Below are 18512 nucleotides of genomic sequence, written 5' to 3' on the forward strand. Positions count from 1 at the left end.
AATTTGTTAAAAAAACTAATCTTTCCTCATTAAATTGTCTTCATATGTTTATTGAAAACCAATTGACCACACAGGTTTATTTCTGGACTCAATTTTATTCCATTGGTCTACATGTCTATCCTATGACAGTACCACACTGTCTTGATTATGTAGTAAATTTTGAAGTCAAAGTGTGAATCCATGAACTTTGTTCTTCTTTTCCAATATTTGTTGGTTATTTGGGGTCCCTTAAGTTACCAGTTGTCTAAAATTCTACAAAAAGGCAGATGGAATTTTGATAGGAATTGCATTGAATCTATAAATCAATTTGGGGAGTACTGCCATCTTAGCAATATTCAGTCTTCCAATCCATGAACATGAGCTGTCTTTCCATTCTTTTAACCATGTTTTTTAGTGTTCAGTGTACATGTCTTGCATTTCTTTGGTTAAATTTATTTCTAAATAATTATTTTTGATGCTGCTGTAAGTGGAATTGTGTTCTTAATTTCATTTTCAGATGGTTCATTGCTAGTGTCAAGAAATACAACTACTTTTTGTATATTGATGACTATTTATTTTTGGTGGATAGTAAATTGGTTTAGAAACACATGCCATGAATCAAAAAACTTAGGTGGTGCTTACCCATACAAACTAATTTAATAAGCAGAAACCCCAACTACTTTTTTGTTATTGTTGATAAAAATTTTAGCTGGTTATTTTAAAGACTATTTCCTTAGGAGTTGTTTCTATTTTATTTCTAGGTTAAGGGTGGTGAGAGCACAGAGGGTCATTTGGCATTTGTAGTCTATAATGTGAGATCTTTCATACGTATTTTTCCTATAAGTGAAACACAAAGGAACAATCCTGAGCACCCCGTGTCTCTCTGTATCTTGAGAATACTTATTATATACTCCTCAATGTTATATACCATATTTTACAGATTAATTATAATGCTGACAAAGTTAATTTATTCAAAAAAGCTTCTACGTGCTAGATGCTAAAAGAAACAAAGTTTAATAAACCACAGATCCACCAAGGAACATACAGCCTGTTGAAGAAAGACAGACAAGTAAACAGGCAGTTACACTGGAGTTTGTTCATTCAACAATCCTTTGAATGTAAACAATGAGCCTGGCACTGTAGTGACATACCAATGAGTAAAACAGACCAGGTCTCTGTTTTTAAGGGGCTCACAAGGTAAAGAGGAATATAATAACTCTGGTAAAAATATAGAGGGTACTGTGGGAGTATGGAGGAAGGGCATCTAACTTTTAGGGTTAAGGTAAATGAGAACACATGGTATTTGGTTTTCTGGTTCCTGCACGAACTTTTTAGGATAATTGGCCTCCAGTTGCATCCATGTTGTTGCAAAGGACATGATTTCATCCTTTTTTATGGCTAATATTTTGTTTTCCCTGCAGTTAATTATTCCCTCTTTTTAAAGTTGCTTAGTTTTATCTATCTCTGTCTCTCTCTCTCTCTTGCTCCTTTTTTTTGTTTGTTTGTTTGAGATTGGGTTTCACTCCGTCACTGAGGCTGGAGTGTAGTGACACAATCATAGCCCACTGCAACCTCAATCTCTTAGGTTAAAGTGATCTTGCCACCTCAGCTTCCTGAGTAGCTGGGACTACAGACATGCACCAGTACACCTGGGTAATTTTTTTTAAGGTAGAGACGAAGTCTCACAATGTTGCCTAGCCTGGTCTCAAACTTCTGAGCTCAAGCCATTCTCCTGCCTCAGCTCCCAAAGCATTGGGACTACAGGTGTGAGCCACCACACTTGGCAGTTGCTTAGTTTTCTCTATACCTATCACCATTACATATTCTTATGTTCCACAAAATTGCAAATTTTGTTCAAAAGGTTCAAACATATTAGATAATCCATCATTTCCAATTTCTTTTCTTGGAGACATCCCTTCTGGAGCCTTCCATCCTAGTGTGCTCTCAAGATCTGCTACACAGCTGACTTCCTGGAACCTCCCTTCACCTTCATCTAGGGCAGGGGTATCCAATCTTTTGGCTTCCCTGGGCCACACATAAAATACACTAACAATAGCTGATAAGATTAAAAAAAAAAAAAAAGAAAAATCATGAAAAGGTATAATGTTTTAAGAAAGTTTACAAATTTATGTTGGGACACATTCAAAGTCATCCTGGGCCACACATCACAGCTTGGACAAGCTTGATCTAGGGAATTCTCTTTGTTTTCTACTTTGTTGGAGTTCCTGTTTACCAGATCCCATGTTTTTCTTTTTCTTTTTTTTCAGACAGAGTCTCACTCTGTCACCCAGGCTGGAGTACAGTGGCACAATCTCAGCTCACTGCAGCCTCTGCCTCCCAGGTTCAAGCAATTCTCCTGTCTCAGCCTCCCAAGTAGTTGGGATTACAGGCAAGTACCACCATATCAGCTATCTTCTTTTGTTGTTGTTGTTAGAGATGGGTTTCAACATATTGGCCAGGCTGGTCTCAAATGTCTGGCCTCAGGAGAACCACCCCCCTTGGCCTCCCAAAGTGCTGGGATTACAGGTGTGAGCCACCGTGCCCAGCCACGTTTTTCTGTTTCTTGATTTATACCTTTACTTGGGTGGAGTGCTCCTTCCAGCAGTTTCCTGAGTGAAAAGAGTATATGAAAATTAAAAATTTTGAGAATTTCTTGATTTTAACGTGTTCTGATTTTCTGTACAGCTTTTATTTCCTCCTAGTTCGTTTTTTTGTTTGTTTGTTTTTTTCTCTTGAGATGGAGTTTTGCTCTTGTTGTCCAGGCTGGAGCGTAGTGGGGTGACCTTGGCTCACTGCAACCTCCACCTCTTGGGTTCAAGCAATTCTCCTACCTCAGCCTCCCGAGTAGCTGGGATTATAGGCATGTACCACCACGCCCAGCTAATTTTTTCATATTTTTAGTAGAGGTGGGGTTTCACCATGTTGGCCAGGCTGGTCTCAAACTCTTGACCTCTGGTGATCTACTGCCTCAGCCTCTCAAAGTGCTAGGATTACAGGTGTGAGCTACCACTCCCAGCCTCTAAAGTTCTTTTTTTTTCTTTTCTTGTTTGTTTACTGCATGTAAGGAGGTTTCTTCAAATATATGCAGATCCTCAACTATTCATCACATTTAAGAATGAGGTGATAGCTGGGTGTGGTCTCTTGCCTGTAGTCCCAGCTACTTGGGAGGCTGAGACAGGAGGATCTTTTCAGGCCAGGAATTTGAGGCCCACCCGGGCAACACAGAAATACCCCATCTCTAAAAAACTTTTAAAATTTTTATTATTTTTAGAGAGGTCTCACTCTGTCATGAAGGCTGGAGTACAGTGGTGCAATCACAGTTCACTGCAGGCTCAAACTTCTGGCTCAAATGATCCTCCAGCCTCAGCCTCCCAAGTAGCTAGGACTACAGGCGTGTACCACCAGGCCCAGCTAATTTTTTTATTTTTGTAGAGATGGGCTCTCACTATGTTGGCCAGGCTTGTCTTGAACTCCTGGGCTCAAGTGATCCGCCTCAGCCTCCTCAAGTGTTGGGATTACAGGGGTTAGCCACTGCACCCAGTCAACATTTTTTAAATAATATAAAAGAATGAGGCAATACAATGTTGATGAGAGCTTCTGTAGGTACGATCAGGGTTTGCTGACTGTTGGACTGACTGTAAGAGACAGGTAACAAGCCACACTCTTTACCATGGGATCCCCAAACCTCAATATTTGGAGACCTCTTCTCTTGGACCAGCTAGCTTTCCTCTAAGAAGCAGCTTCCAGTCTCTTGACAGGATTCCAGCATTCCAGGATCTGAATTTGTGAATGAAGCTGAGGGAAAGGGGTCTGCCTTATAATTTAATATATACAACTTCACTTAATTCTGCTTTTCTGTGTAGTGAGTCATCCCTGTCCTCAGCTCTGTCTGGTGCCTAGGAGAACTCTGAGTCAACCTCTCCAGAGAGTAAAAGATAGATATCTTCTGCTGAATTTGGGCATCATGGAATGGAGTAGGGAATATGGGGGAGGCAGGATCTCATTGCTCTTTAGAAAACGTTCACAGTAAATTCTCCTTTCTAGCCTTGCTCATCCTCTGCTTTTGGAGGGAAGGCAGCTCTAGTTTTAGAGCTTTTCCAGGGTGCTGTGACATGGATACGTTCACTTCTGGCTGGCTCTGCCTCTTCCCAAAAGCTTAAGTATTCACTTTGGTGGCTTTGGTAAGTCAGTGATCACTCATCCATCTGCTTTCTGCATTCCTAAGTTTTGTTGGCATTTAATTCAACAGGGATCTCTTTCCCTGTCTGCTTTTTCTTTATAGATTTATATCTTTTTTATCCCTTTACTGTCATTTTAATGAGGTCTCTAGAGTAAGTAGAGACAAATGTGTGTTCAATGCACTATGCTTAACCAGAAGTCCCCTTGCCACTGGGCCTTAACATGTACAGATGTAATGAACTATAGCAAAGTGAATACTTAAGCTATAACAAATAGCAGTTTAGCCTACTCTAAATGTTATGCAAAATGTTATGGCTCCAACACAATAGAAATATATGTTGCTCACGTAATTGGGTATCCAGGTCAGTGGGTAGCTCTCCTTCATCCAGGCACCTTCTTTCTTGTGGCTCTGCCAACCCCAGAGGCTTTCAGTCATCTGCATAATTGAAGCAGAGTCACCGTGTCCAGGGTCCAGCTGGCAGAAAGGAAAATGCATGAAAGAGGCACAAGTACTCTCAAAGCAAAGGCCTTGGCCTGACAGTGGCAGACATAACATCTGCTCACTTTCTATAACTTAATACTTGACCATATGCACATGAAAGAGAGGCTGAGAAAAGCAGTCTGTGTGTTCAGGGAGAAGGGAGGACTAAATTGTGATGGACAATTAGCAGTCTGCCGAAATAATCTTACTCCTCATTTTGCTGAGAAAATAGAAGCAACTGGAAGAGAACTGCTTTCTCCCACTGTCAAATCTATCTACTTATCTTAATATGTCCCATATATGTGGGAACTGGGGAAGATGGGGTCCCTAGACTAACCTTGACCACAAAGGGGATCTTTCTTTCCAGGCTTTCAATGAGAAAAATGTGGTCTTAAAGACCGTACTACCTAATCACAAAATGCAAGCATACCTTCTTTCCTTGTGCTTTTCAACCTCTGTGGTTTTGGATCTTGATCAACACTCCTTCCAGCCATCCTTTTGTGAAACACCAGTTTACCTCTGCATTACCCAATTCTCCTCCCACTTTCTGCACCTCCCCACCCCACCGTTTCTTTGCTGGCTTTGCTCATCTAGATCAGAGATTCTCAAATTTTTTGATGTGGCACAAATCTCTTCAGGTTTTTTTTTTAAGTTGAAGACGCTGGTTCAGAAGGTCTGGGGCGGGGCCTGAGATTCTGAGTTTCTAAGTAACATCCTCACGTCAGTGCTGCTGGGCTATTGACCACGTTTTGAGTAGCAATACTCTAAAGAGGGTGTTTGCCAGATTCTGACATTTGTTTTCTTCTTTTATCTCACAGTGATATCACTCCTAGGCTGATTATTTATGAGTCTACTTTCTAGTTCAGTCCCCTTTCCCATATTACAAAACCTTTATTTCTAATTTACCAGTGTTCATGTCCCTCTGGCTGTCTTGACAATCCTTCGAATCCTTAAAATGTTCAAATCTAAACTGATCTTCTCTTAAGAAGTAGCTGCTTCTTCTTTCCTTTGTAATTGTCTCTTTTCTCTCTTACAATTATTTACAAACTCAAAACCTCCACTATCTTTGATTTCTCTCTTCCTACCCACAATTAATCAATCAGTTGCCAAATTCTACAGATTCTGCATGCACATCATCTCTCAACCATGCTCTTTTAAATTCCCTCGCTGTCCCTTTAGGTCAGACTCATCATTACCTTTACCTGGCCTACAGTAGATCTGTCAGTATTTCTACCTCTAATTTCTGCTTCTCCTCACAGATAAATCAATAGCACAAAGAAAAAAAAAAATCCTTTTCTTCCCCTAAATTTCTGAACCCTGAAAACTCAAAATACTGAATTAAATACAAATTCATCCATTTAGTATCTTAGACCCCATACTCCTTTGTCTCACTACTTCTCAACATATCCTGGAGTCTTTACTTTTTCCCCAACACACCTTTCACTGATTCACCTTCATATATATTCTCATGCGATCCCTCTTGCTGTAAAACACTCCCCATCTCCTTCAAGGTCAATCCTAAATGCCTACTCCTTCATACTGCCTTTCTTTCCTTTTCCCCAAGACAGATATACACGATTCTTTCATTCCCTGCAGTACTCTGCCACTTTTCACATGGCACCTATCATGGTTTGCTTTTATTGTCTGTTTTATCTTTGTTTTATTCCTTAGTCTTTGAAGGCAAAGTTATCTTCAACTTCCCTCTGTAACTCTACAGCATCTTATCTGTGGGGCGTCTAATATTAGTTGAATCAGGGGGATTTATAGAGATAATGTGATGTGCTGGTAAGCTCACAGAATTGGAAGCCAGTACAGCTGGGTGCTGGCTCTGCCGTTTATTAGCTGCGAGGCTTTGGGTAAGTCACTTAACTTCGCCTGTAAAATTAGACCACGACTACCTGATGGAGCACCAAGGGAGATAACGTTAAAGCGCCCTGCAACTCTACAGGGAACTCAGCGACGTTCGTTATTTTCCTTACAAAGATCCGATGGAGTCTTGCTATTGGAATCCTGACTTGCAGGACCATCCCTACTACATTGCCTGGAGGTCAAGCCCCAAGGTGCAGGGAACCCGAGCTACCAGGTCCCACCGCCCTTTTCCACCACAGGCCCTCTAACTGCTCTCCGCGACGCATGTGATCCTGCCTTGCTGCGGGGGAGTGGCCTGAAGTCCCATTCCCTCTGGAGGCCTCCCTCCTTCCACCCGCTCCAGGAGAGACCTTCTCCTCCCTGTGACCCCGAAGACCGTGGCGCCGCCGCCTACGTGAAGCGTTTGGACCCTGCCCGGCCCCCGTAGCTCCCCTTCTCCAGCAGGTGGTTCTGGTCCTCTCCCCCAACTCGGGCGCTCACGTCACTGGCGAACCTCTAACCAGCGCCAGCGCCGCCACCAACCGCGAAAATAAACAAACCCCCGCGCGCGGCGGACGCGCCAGGCCCCACCCCCGCCCCGCGGCTCTCACACCGCCCCCTCCGCCCGGGCTTTCCTCCACCCTCTGCCCGCCCGCTCGCCAGCTCGCAGCCGTGCTCTCCCCGCCCCTCACAGCAGCCTGCAGCCGCGCTCACCGCCGCGGTCCGCCCCGGCGCCCCGGGACCCGTTAGTACCTAGCCCGCGGGCCCACCGCGACCCCTGCCTGGCGCGAGCCTGTCCGCACCCCTGCCGACACTTGACCTAGCCCAGTCCCAACGCCCAGTACGGCCGCCCAGGGAGCCGCGAGAGAGGCGGCTGCGGGGGGAGGAGGGAGAGGAGAGCCGAGCCGGCGGCCCGGGAGGCCCGGTGAGTACGCGGAGGCGGGCTCGCCTTGCGGGGGTCCGCTCTGGCGCCCCGGAGGCGTTGGCGGCGGCTTGACCGCTCTCCCCTCGGCGCCCCGGGCTCGGTTGGTGGGGACTCGGCCTGAGGTGACGGGCCCCACTGGCCGGAGCCGCTGGGCAGAGGGCACGGGAGGGCCGCTCCGCGGAAAGGGCCGCGGCCCGACGCTCGGCGCAAAGCTCCGGGCGGCGAAGAGGGACCCGCACCCTTACCCCCAGGCCCGGCGCTCCGGCGGCGGCTGAGCTTCCCGAGACCCCGCGGGGGCCGCTCGAGTGACAGGTGCCACCGTCCCCTCCCCGCCGCTGGCGCCCGCGCTCCCTCCCGTAGAGCCAGGCGCTCGGAAATTTCTGGAGCAACGACCTGATTCGTTGTTTTCTCCCTTTTAGGTTTTGAAGCCGCTTCTCTGCGGGAGTTAGGTCTCGCCCAGCGCAATTTCTTTCTCTATGTACTTTGCGAATAAGTTTCAGAGCATCGCTTAACAGCCTATGGGTGAATTTGGCTTTCATTCATGAATGAGGTATAGTGAATTACTTTTTTAATATAGTGATCTTCCTCCTCCCCCGCCAGCTATTAAAAAGTAAATGAACAGGATCTTTTTTATTCTGTTATTGTTTGGAACAGCCTTCACGATTTCTGTCAGATCTCTAGCATTAAGGTGCTTCATAAATATTGAACAGTAATAGCAAAAATAGTTTATTAAATTTCTGATTGCCTTTTCTCTTCATCCTCTTTTTCATTCTTTACCTTCGCCAGGTTTTTTAGAATAGATGCTAATGGTTTCATTAGAACGACTAATGAAATATCACCTGTCTTACACTAAAAAGCCAGAGACGTTTTTCCTCACCATTTAGCATTGTCTCTTTGTGTAGTAAATGTGCTCGGGATTGTAACTGGAATTATTTAATAAATATGACTTGTAGCTATAAGAATATTTGAGAAGCTTATTGGCAAATTATTAAAATCTTCGTAGAAATCTAGATTTATTTTCTCAACAGGTTTATAACACTGTAGTGGCTTCACCCCTGGAGTAAGAGCAAAACCCAGAAGCTGACCAAAAGAACATTGCGGGGAAATGAAAATACATATACTTTACTCATGGGAGAATCCCTCAGGTCTTCACTCAGTACCTGCTTGTGTATTTTTTGCTTAGCTTTCTCGGCCTACAGAAAGTGGGAGCTGCAGATTGGAGAGGGGTGGCAATACTTAACTATGAGGAAAAAATGTAGTTTGGGGCATACCCATTGTGTTTACATCGTTTGCAGTGAGTGTGTTTAGAGCAGAGTTTCAGTATGCACCTCACACTTGCCGATTGTGAACCCTAATTTTTTTTTTTTTTCCCCTGAGACAGAGTTTTGTTCTTGTTGCCCAGGCTGGAGTGCAATGGTGCGATCTCAGCTCACAGCAACCTCTGCTTTCCAGGTTCAAGCAATTCTCCTGCCTCAGCCTCCTGAGTAGCTGGGATTATAGGCACCTGCCAGACTTCCAGCTAATTCTTTTTGGTTTTTTTTGTATTTTTAGTAGAAATGGGGTTTCACAGTGTTGGCCAGGCTGGTCTCAAACTCCTGACTCAGGTGATTAACATGCCTCAGCCTCCTGCAGTGCTGGGATTACGGGTGTGAGCCACCACACCCGGCCTGTGAATCCTAATTTTTAAAAAGCCAAAGTGAAGGATACTGTTTGGTTATTTGAAGAAGAGAACATGACATAACACAATTTTGATTTCACCAGGTGTTAAATCTGTGATACTTGGTGCCATTTCATATTATGTTTAGTTAATTTGGACCTAAGTTATATTTCAGTGAGGCCACACTAATTAGCATCCATGTTAATATCTTTTTTGTTCAGTCTAATTGGTTGGTAGTATTAATAGAAGATGACTATCATTCATCTTATAAAAAGTGATATTTGGTTGTTCTTGATTTAAGAATTTTATGTATATAATTGTGTGCGTATGTGTCCTGAAGTGTTCCAGTTGTTGTCTTCTGGACTGCGATATGGCTGCTGCTGTCTATCTGTCTTGACTCTAGTGAGGTCATAGTGTAGAGGGATTAAGATCATAATGGCAGTGTGCCTCCAGACCTCAACAGAGGTCAGCACTACCAGCTGCTTAGGAATTCTTCTGCTTGGCTTGGGTGTGGTGGTGCATGCCTATAATCCAGCACTTTGGGAGGTTGAGGCTGGAGGATTGCTTGTGCTCAGGAGTTCAAGATCAGGCTGGGCAACATAGTGAGACCCCATGTATACAGAAAGTGGGAACAAAAATTCTTGTGCTTGTAGTTTAGGTTTCATTTTTAAAAACAGTTTACTTAAGTAACAAATGCACCCTAATTCTTTTTAATTCTTTTAAATAAACACTTTAAAACCAGATATGCTTCCTAGACAAAATTGGTTGTGGTGATTAGTTGGTAGAATGGTACTTACCATAATGAAACAACTTTGAACTGCTAACAATTGCTCATGCACATCTGCATTATGGGAATTGAGGATTATCTGTAGAGCACTTCGCATTTTTCTTTTTCTGTTTGTAGAGCACATCTTTCACTGCATAGATAGCTGTGTACTTGAGGAATATAAACATGAAGAAAACACTAAGTTCAGTAAATGTGTCTTTTATGTGCCAGTTCCTGTGGTATTTGTAAGGGATAGAAAGAAACTCCTATCTTTCAGGATCTTGAAATCACAATCATGGGGGCTAGGCACAACAATAAAGAATTTTTTTGAATACATTCAATAGTAGTACGTTTAAAGTATGGAAATATTACAGAGGAGGGTATGTTTGACTTCAGGAACAGGTCAGAGAATGCTTCATAGATATTCTAGCACCTGAGCAGGATTTTGAGGAATAAGTGGAAGTTTTCAATGGAAGAGATGGATGGCATCGTAGACAAAAGAAAACAGCATAAAGATAAGAACAAGTAAACTAATTGTGTGTTGAGGAAATTTCAAGTTGTTTTTTCTTGGAGTACATGCAAAATCTGAAGAAAGAGGGTTGCTATGGAAAGCCCATACATGCTGTTATAAATAATTGTCCTTTTGGGTATGAAGTTTATGTAAAATAGAGACTTTGTTGTTATTTTGACATTACTGACATCTTTTTTTTTTTTTTTTTTTTGACAAAGGGTCTTAGGCTGCTGCCCAAGCTGTAATGAGGTGGCACAATCACTGCTCACTGCAGCCTCGAACCCCCAGGCTCAGGTGATCCTCCCACCTCAGCCTCCCAAGTAGCTGGGACCATAGACATGCACCGCTATGCCTGCTAACTGTTGTACATTTTGTAGAGAAGGGGTTTCGCCATGTTGCCCCTGGCTGATCTTGAACTCCTGGGCTCAAGTGATCTACCCACCTCAGCCTTCCAAAGTACCAGGATAACAGGCATGAAGCACCACACCTGGCCTGCTGCCATCTTAAGTATAGAGGAATTAATAGATTTTACTAGTGGTAGTCAATAAATTATGGAACATAATAGAAGATACATTTATATATGGTGAGCTGCCCACGTATTGAGAATGTGTGTTTCACATTTTGTTCTGAAATATTTCTGTTTTTAAAATTATCTTGTGAATTTATATTGTCTTCCTTCAGCCATACATTATCCTTGAAATTAGTTTTATCATTTATTTTTTGAGATAGGGTTTGTTATATTGTCTGGGCTGGTCCCAAACTCCTGGACATAAGTGAACCTCTTGCCTCAGCCTCCTAAGTAGCTGGAATTACAGGTGCGCACCACCAAGCCCAGATATCCTTGAAATTATTTTTAAAAGGACACTCAAAGGGAAGAGGGGAAAAATATAAATAATCATTAGATTTCTGTACCAAAAATCTGATTTGTATAGTATTTTAATAATATGTAAATGTTTAATGTACAGTGTTAGCCACCATATTCATAGACTAATGTATGTAACTTAATTGGCAGTCCAGTATGTTTTCATTTGCATTGTATACCTTAATTATATCATTATGTTATATAAATGTCTGAGCATAGAAGCATCTAAAATTTAAAGACCCAAGTATATTTGAAAGAGAAAGAAAAAGTATAGAGAGGCAGAGAGAAGAGCTGTGTTTAAATCTATTATCCTAACATCTCTTAGATGTGACTATGTGGAGATGCAGAAGTTGAGGACACAAGACTGAAAGAATACTAATCCTTGCCATGACCTGAAATATAGTTTCTTTTAAAAGCCTAATGTTTTCATGGTCTCCCTATTTCTTTCTCATTAACGTTTAAAAAAAATTACAAAGGAATTCCTGGATTGCATGACATGACTATCTTTCTGAAAATTCTGAAAAATTAGTTAAGAAGAGTAATGTTCTCTTAAAAGTATGCAACATATTAGTCTTTGATAGTTGCTCTCTGTCATTTGACTTGTGCATCACTGATGTGGATGGCCCAAGGCATCTCATTGTCAATTCTGACCTGTAGTTGCCCTTTCTAAATTTGACACAGGGCAAAAAAAATCAATATTGTATTGATTACTTTATGCTTAACTTTTTCAACTTGAATATAGCTAACCATTTTCTCTGAGTTTTTTTTTTTTTTTTGGAAGAAATATGACTGTTGTAGAGCCAGGCATGGTGGCTCATTCCTATAATCCCAGCACTTTGGGAGGCTGAGGTGGGGGGATTACTTGAGTCTAGGAGTTCAAGACCAGCCTGTGCAACATGGCAAAACCCTATCTCTGCAAAAAATTAGCCAGGCATGGTGGCACATGCCTGTAGTTCCAGCTATGGGGGAGGCCGAGGTGAGAGAATCACCTGAGACCAGGAAGTCAAGGCCATGATCGCTCGCACCACTGCACTCCAGCCTGGGTGTGAGGGTAAGACCCTGTCTCAAAAAAATATATATATATAAATATATATATATGTATGTGTGTGTGTATATATATTTGTAGTCACTGTAGAACATTTGGGGAAATAGTAAAAACTATAGAAACGAAAATAAGCATAATGAGCAATCCCATGCATTTCTTCTTTTTGGTATGTGTATAAATAATACACATATTTACAAATTGGGGATTATTTTCATATTAAATTTTATTCCCGTATTTCATTTAAAATTACATTTCTTTCTCTTCCACTTCCGAAATACTGGTCAATGTACCTTTTGACATGGTATGTAGATTTCTGTCAGGTCTGTTGAGGTGTTGATTTGTTGGCGGTTTTTTTTTTTTTAAGTATAGCATAGCACAGATGATAGAGCCCTTCCAGTTGTCTCATCTCCTATCCCTGTAGCTGCAGATTAATTAGTGCTATTTTTTGTCTTAAATATTTACTGTTATATAAAGTATAATATAATGCAAGTGGCTGCCACTGTCTTATTCTTTTTTTGCGTCTTACCCTGATCAAACAAGGGATCGTCATAGGTGAGCATTTCCTTTTCTATTTAATCATTTCCTAAGTTAAAATATGTTGACACATAGGTTGCTGATGTGACATAGCATACCAGAAATATAATTTTGTCTTTTGAGTGTTGTCATTGGTTCTTTTCTTGGTTAACAGTATTTGTTGTAATACTTTCTTTTTGCCTTGTCTTTATTTTGTTATTTCTTTTCAAGAAACATTATCTATTGTATACCCACTATTTAAGATATAGTCTAAACTGACTCTTGGGTTTCTGGTAGAGAGGTATTTTCCTTCTGTAGTATGTCATGTGTAATCTTTAGGTCTTTGACTCTTTTCAGTGGCTGGCCACTCACCTACTCAATGCCTAAAACTTTTTTCTTTTTTTAATTTTTTTTTTATTGTACTTTAAGTTCTGGGGTACATGTGCAGATCTTGCAGGATTGTTGCATAGGTACACATATGCCATGGTGGCTTGCTGTCTCCATTTTCTTTTTTTTTTTTTTTTTGAGATTGAGTCTCTTATTGCTCAGGCTGGAATGGCAGGATCTTAGTTCACTGTAACCTCCACCTTCCAGGTTCAAGCAATTCTCCTGTCTCAGCCTCCCAAGTAGCTAGGATTACAGGCATGCACTACCACGCCAGGCTAATTTTGTATTTTTAGTAGTGACAGGTTTTCACCATATTGGTCAGGCTGGTTCTGAACTCCTGACCTCGTGATCTGCCTGCCTTTGCCTTCCAAAGTGCTGGGATTACAGGCATGAGCCACGATGCCTGGCTTTGCTTTTATTTCAAATATTAAAGCCTTAGCTTGTGTAGGGGCCAGATGTTCATTAAGTTTCAAAACAATTTGCAATGGAGTCAGGCATGCTTAGTCAATTTTTTAAATAGTTTGTATCAATTCTCCTATGCCTCATAGCACCTTATGGTATTTCAGTCTAATAATAATAGTAAGGACACCTGTAAATGCTTATATAGTCATGTGGTCCATTAACTACGTTTTGTTTTCGTCACTGATGGCCATATAATGTGGTATTCTTATTGTACCTTTTCTTTAGGTACACAAATACTTATCATTGTGTTAGAGTTGCCTCCAATACAGTCACATGCTGTACAGATTTGTAGCCTAGGAGCAATAGGCCATCCCATGTAGCCCAGGTGGATAGTAGGCTGTACCAGTTAGGTTTGTGTAAGTATAATGTGTGATACTCACACAATGATGAAATCACCTAATGATGCATTTCTCATAACATATCCCTCCCCATCATTAAGTGATGCATGACTATTGAGTTCTTTTAGCTACTGTTCTAAATACTTTCCATATATTAACTTCTTCAGTCTTTACAACAACTCAGAGATCAAGCAGGCTGCTTAAGGACTTACAGTACATAGCAAGTTGGGTTTGATGGTTATTCTGGCTCCTGGTCAGTGGTCTTGTGCTGGTGCTCCCTGCCATTTGCCTTTTGCATAACTGACATAAAGAACCAGAAGTGTCTCATTGTCTCAGAACTGGAAAGATATATATAAGTATCTGTATTGAACTAGATGGAAAAAAATACGGAAAACATTTTTGTTATATGATTAGGATAAGTAAAACAATATAAATTAATAGGAAAGATAATAAAATGTTGAATTTCTGTAAAACTTCAAACGCTTTTCACAGTTTCTAATGGGAGAATTGTACTTGCTTCTGTGAACATAAACTTTTCATTTTAAAATCAGTTTATCCGTGAAATAAGAATATTCAGTTCCTGATCTAGACGTTTAAATAATGATTTCTTAGAAATGAGTGCCCATTAAAATTTCCTTTGTATAAGTAGGTAATAAAAACAAACAATTTTAATCTAAGCATTGAGTAATTTGTGACAGTTGGAATTATTTTTAAATAATCTAACAGCTCTTTGCATCAAAAATGTAATAGAAAATTTCTTGTAATAAAGTGAAAGGATTTGGGGCAGTTGTAGTGGCTCATACCTGTAATCCCAGCACTTTGGGAGGCCAAGGAGGTAGGATCACTTGAACCCAGGAGTTCGAGACCAGCTTAGGCAACATAGGGAGGCCCCCACCTCTATAAAAAACAGAGAAAATTGGCTGGGTGCAGTGGCTCACGCCTGTAATCCCAGCACTTTTGGAGGCCGAGGCAGGAGGATCACAAAGTCAGGACTTTGAGACCAGCCTAACCAACGTGGTGAAACCCTGTCTCTGCTAAAAATACAAAAATTAGCTGGGCGTGGTGGGGCATGCCTGTAATCCCAGTTACTCGGGAGACTGAGGCAGGAGAATTGCTTGAACCCAGGAGGCGGAGGTTGCAGTGAGCCAAGATTGCGCCACTACACTCCAGCCTGGTATCAGAGTGAGATGTCGTCTCAAAAAAAAAAGAAAAAATTAGCCAGGTGTGGTGGCACACACCTGTAGTCCCAGCTACTCAGGAGGCTGATATGGGAGAATCACTTGAGCCCAGGAAGTCGAGGCTGCAGTGAGCAATAATCATGCTACTGCACTCCAGCCTGGGCGACAGAGCGAGACCCTGTCTCAAAAACAAACAGATGAATAAATGAGTGAATGACAGGATTTCAAATTGAATTGGACTTTCTAATTTCAAGTGTTTAAAAATAATGACAAAGCTCTAGGTGACGGAAAACATATGCATTGTTTGAGCAGCTAGATCTGATGCTGCTGAAAATGCATGTCACTGGCAAATGGGGAAAAATACAATCAATGTAGAGATTTAAGGCTGTTGCTGGAAACGTTCCTCACTAGATTTTGGGCTCCCCTGTTCTTGACTTGCTTGTTATACTTGACTTGCTGCTTGTTGTGTGCCTTTGCTGTTGAGACACCTTGAACATAATCTTCCAACAGTTTCACAGGCCTATCTATAATAATGGGTAGCTGTGCATTTTGCAGTTGTCTAATGAGGTAGATCACCAGGGGTTGGAACACTCCCCCTTTCATAGTTGACATAACTGCAGAGCAGCAGGTGCAGGAGCTACCCACTGAGGAGCACCAGATGAGGTTGGTTGTGTCTGGAGGTGACTGGAACAGAGGCTCTCACTTTTTCAGGGTCTTCTATGCTGCCCCAAGGCCTAAGGAAAACTATCTAAGGATACCCTGGTAAGATCGCTCTGCCTTATGCTACAGAAAGAAAATTGCTCTGAGTCTTGGAGAGATGTTTCAGAATAGACATTTATGAACACTTAATGCATGCAAACAATCCAGATATGAAATTCATAGTTTTCCTATCATCAGTCCTAGAATGGAAATAAATTTCTTGTGTATGATATAAGTCATGATAAGGCTTCAATAACAATCTGAAAATCTCAGTAGCTGAAAGCAGCAAAGTTGCTTTCTTGGTTAAGCTACATGTCCATCACAGGTTAGTAAGGTGGCTTTGTTCATTGTGGTTGCAGACTTTATTAGATCTGGCTGATGGAGACTCCATCTCAGTACTATATGCTTCCACAATCACAGAAGCAGAGAAAAGAGGACATGTCGAACCACATACTGACTTGTAAAGCTGTTTAAAATTTATATTTCACTGGCCAGAGTAAGTTACCTGGTTATGCCTGCCTTCAACAGAGAAGTGATGTATAGTATAATTCCCCTTCAGGGAGGGACAGTGAATATTTGTGAACAGTAGTAGAGCTGGCACTTCCAGTTAATAGTCCCAACATTTAAAATTGAATATAATGATTGTTAAATAGCTCTATAGGATTACTGTACCTCGAGAGCTCAAGAAACTAAAATTTATGTAGGATTACTATTATTTTTGAAAGAGAGTCTGACTCTGTTGCTCAGGCTGGAGTCAGTGGTGCAATCTTGGCTCACTGCAGTCTCCACCTCCCAGGTTCAAGAGATTCTCATGCCTCGGCCTCTAAAGTAGCTGGGATTATAGGCGCACGTCACCATGCCCAGCTAATTTTTTGTATTTTTAGTAGAGACAGGGTCTCACTATGTTGCCCAGGCTGGTGTCAAACTCCTGGCCTCTAGTGATCCACCCGCCTCGGCCTCCCAAAGTGCTGGGATTACAGGCCTGAGCCACTGCACCCGACCTATAGGATTATGTTGAGGTTGAAGCAGAATTTATCTTTTCCATAATATTTTTGAGTCTGGAATTTCTTTTCCATTTTGAAATATTTTCTTCTTTGTAATAACTTATGGAGCTTTCATTCTCATGCTTGCAGGAGAGATTGGAACCTAAAATATGTCACAATTTATCAATGTGGTATCATCTCTGTACATCTTGATTTGCATATTTCTAGGCACAGGAGTAATTTGTCTTAACATGGTATTATAATAAAAATGCTATGATATAATGACTGCTAGATGGCATCTTTAGACATCAGTTCTTATTGTCATTTTTCTTCATTGTATACCAAAAGTATGAAAGAATTCCAAATATTTTTCTGGTTACTTAAGGTGAAAGATTTTATACATGCTTCTCATTTTTCTTCCCTCCTGAAAACATACAAATGATACTGTGTGGTTAGCTTTCAGAATGGATCTTAATGATCCTTGCTTCTTTGTTTTCATCTTTACATAGCCCTTTTCCACAATGAATAGGGTGGACCTGTGTGATAATGTGATGTAGTCAGAAATATATGTGTAACCAGTGGGATATTGTGAAATGACAGGAGTTCATTCAGATATGAGCACAGTGAATCAAGACATAGGATAAAACTGTAAAGAAAAGTAAAGGAATAAGTTATACAAAAATCAGGATACTTGTTATCTCTGGCTGGTGCGGTGGGGGAATGCAACTAGGGGAGGCATAGGAGTCAGTTAACATTTTATTAACCATTGTCCTGGTTACTTGTAGTGTTCATCTTGATTTTTTCAAACTGAATATTCAGTTTTTGTGTGCCTGAAACATTTCAAAATAAAAATAAATTTCTGAGTTGCCATTCTATTAAGACAATCTATGTCTTTTTTAATCCGAAGAGTACTTAGTCTCCTGGTTGTTATAGGGCTTCTTAATTTGGACTTTCAGAGTAAGGTTTGGCAAATCTAGGTCCAGGTGCAGACTCAGCCAATAACTTCCAGAAAGAACTAAGGGAAGTCATATAAACAACCTAAACTCCACTTACCTTAGCTGTATAACTAAAGGATTTGGATTAAGAACTACTAGGGGACTTTTAAGATCCCTTCTAAGTCTAAATGGTTGTGGAAAAGCTGTCAGCACACAGAATGAAGCTATACTCGCCTATGCTTGCATGGAAACTAGTGAACTAAAACATAATGTGGAAGGCATTTTGAAAAGTTTCGTTTAGTTGAGAGAATTTAAGCTCTTTATCTTTGCCGTCCGTTCTGAATCACAGTCTCTGGAATCAAACTTATGGCAGTATTTTATATATGATAAGAATGATATCCTGTCTTTACTCCTTTTTTCTTGTATGGGAATTGGGAGTTAACATATAGTTGGAGTAAAGGTCTTTTTTGTGTATAATGAAAAAATATTCTTTTCCACTGTAAACCATATTGATTTAGGATATTCTTTATAAATATGTATATTTACAGACTTATTGAGAAGAAAACCATGAATTTTTTTAAAGTGTATATGGAGAAATGAGTACATTTGAAATCTCATATAATTTTTCTATTGTAAAATGTTACATTGTTTACTTAAATCTAAAAGTATATTATTGCTAATAGTGCTGTGCGTATTAATCCAAATTTACTAAATCTATGTCGGAAGAAATTTATTTTATATTCATATGGTTGTTTTTAGAATCT

General features: G+C 40.9%; 1 protein-coding gene and 1 long non-coding RNA gene across 3 annotated transcripts in view; one reads left to right on the forward strand and one right to left on the reverse strand.

Moving 5' to 3' along the window:
• Positions 1 to 255: 255 nt before the first annotated feature.
• LOC116559751 lies at positions 256 to 6410 on the reverse strand. 2 transcript variants are annotated; one of them, XR_004272603.1, is made up of 3 exons: positions 5070 to 6410; positions 4505 to 4633; positions 256 to 816 (listed from the first exon to the last, which is right to left on the reverse strand). It is a non-coding gene; the product is annotated as an uncharacterized LOC116559751 (long non-coding RNA). The 2 variants fall into 2 exon arrangements; XR_004272602.1 differs by having other exon boundaries at positions 4505 to 6410.
• Positions 6411 to 7091: 681 nt separating this feature from the next.
• The window catches only part of GKAP1 (G kinase anchoring protein 1), an 80472-nt gene continuing 69051 nt past the window's right edge, over positions 7092 to 18512 (forward strand). Inside the window, exons 1-2 of the mRNA XM_032290831.1 lie at positions 7092 to 7412; positions 7832 to 7962. The gene's annotated coding sequence lies outside the window, so the exon portion shown is untranslated. The remainder of the gene's footprint in view (positions 7413 to 7831; positions 7963 to 18512) is intronic.

Source organism: Sapajus apella, unplaced genomic scaffold (genome assembly GCF_009761245.1).
Source record: "Sapajus apella isolate SASKATOON/1434 unplaced genomic scaffold, GSC_monkey_1.0 scaffold24, whole genome shotgun sequence".
Lineage (NCBI taxonomy): Eukaryota > Metazoa > Chordata > Mammalia > Primates > Cebidae > Sapajus > Sapajus apella.